Source organism: Pseudophryne corroboree, chromosome 9, assembly GCF_028390025.1.
Source record: "Pseudophryne corroboree isolate aPseCor3 chromosome 9, aPseCor3.hap2, whole genome shotgun sequence".
Classification (NCBI taxonomy): domain Eukaryota; kingdom Metazoa; phylum Chordata; class Amphibia; order Anura; family Myobatrachidae; genus Pseudophryne; species Pseudophryne corroboree.
The window spans coordinates 111,540,156-111,541,768 of record NC_086452.1 but is presented as its reverse complement, the minus strand read 5'-3'; the positions used below and the strand labels follow the sequence as shown (position 1 = coordinate 111,541,768).

At 40.8% G+C, this 1,613-nt stretch overlaps 1 pseudogene; it reads right to left on the bottom strand.

The window, feature by feature from the left end:
• Positions 1-917: 917 nt before the first annotated feature.
• On the bottom strand, positions 918-1,035 carry LOC134958964 (5S ribosomal RNA; annotated as a pseudogene).
• Positions 1,036-1,613: the final 578 nt, after the last annotated feature.

Genomic DNA, 1,613 nt, shown 5'->3' with positions numbered 1-1,613 from the left:
TGCGTAATTTCGCCCAATTGTGTCATCATTTGCACTGTGTAGAGCATACGCAGACGTGATTTGTGTAAAGAAACTGATTTTTCGCTGAGTACTGTGTGATCTTAGGAAATCTCCCTGGTGGACATCCACTGGAAAGGGTGATCGATGAGTTGTTTCTCACCCAAAAAAATTTCCAGCGGATAGATACCAAAATTCTCTTTTAAAAGGAGGATGATAGGGTCTGCACAGGATCTCTCAATCTATAAACTTACTGATTTAATTACTATAGGATAAACCTATAATTATAACGTTAACCAACATCTGGCCATGAGTAATTAAATAATTAGTATCTGGCACTAGGTTGGCGGTGCTCCCAGAGGTAGTTCAGTGAACTGGTATAAGGAAAATGTATGGTTCCTGTATAGTACAGGAGCCAAAGAGAAAAAGAAGAAAGACTACAAGTCTCTTCTGGGGCACACTTTTGTTGTGAATTATGTAATATTGTTAAATTAAAATATAACTTTTATTAGTATTCCTCAAAAATAGGGGCTCTAAGGCAAAAAGGAACTGAAAAATGATAAGGGTATTTTCAATTATATCAAAAGGTTAATCTATCCGATTTAAGCGTAGTTGATTGTATAAGGTGATACAAATCAAACTGACTGGCTCCGTTTAGCAAAAATATATGTCTCTCTGGTGTTAGAAAAGCTGCAATTCTGATATGCACGCTATATTGGTTGCCCTCTTCCGAAAAAATGAAGTGTACTTATAATAAGAATAACAATGACAATATATCGGAAGAGAGGGATATTTCTCAATCTAACAAATCGGGCTCACCCTGATAATTAGTAAGAGTCTACTGCCGTAATCTGAGATGGATATAGTAAATGATAACAGTACTTTGGCTCCGGGTCCTATGTTCTAAATTAGGATCTAAATACCTGCAGTACCAAGTATTCTCTGGTGGTCTCCCAACCAGGTACTGACCTGGCCCACAGTGCTTGGCTTCCAAGATCAGACGAGGTTGGGCATACTTAGTGTGGTTTGACCGCAGGTGGATATATCCTGCTTAATAATGTCCGGAACCAAATATTAATTACTGTGAGACCCAAATTTTAGGTGAAATACCTGGGAGCTCTTTAAGTCCAGATAATAGAAGCATCAAAATGATGATGATGGTAATAAATTGAGGATGAGTCCTGGACCAGAGTGCGGCTTACTGACCAGCCTGATGCTGTCCCATTGTTACCATGTTTGACATGTATTTTAAGTTATTATATTGTGCATAGGTGAAGAGTCACAACAGTATCTGAGAAAATTGTTTCAACAAACTTTACATGCAGTATTGTGTAAGTATTAAATCCTGATGGAGCATCAAACAGAAAGAGTAATCCTACTGTTAGGTGGAGGGGTGAAATACCCCCCTTGGTCATTAGAAACCGCCACTGGAGGTCCGTGGTAGAGGGTGAATCCAGCAGAGAGACGCCGGTGTCCGCGGTCCGCCGACCGGAAGTTCGGAGACCGGAAGTGACAACCGGAAGTGACGACGTACGTTTCGCTCGGGGAGCTTGTTCACGGAGTGCCTGCTCCCTGGCTCTCTGATGCTGTTATTTAAAGACCTGGTGGGTCCTGTT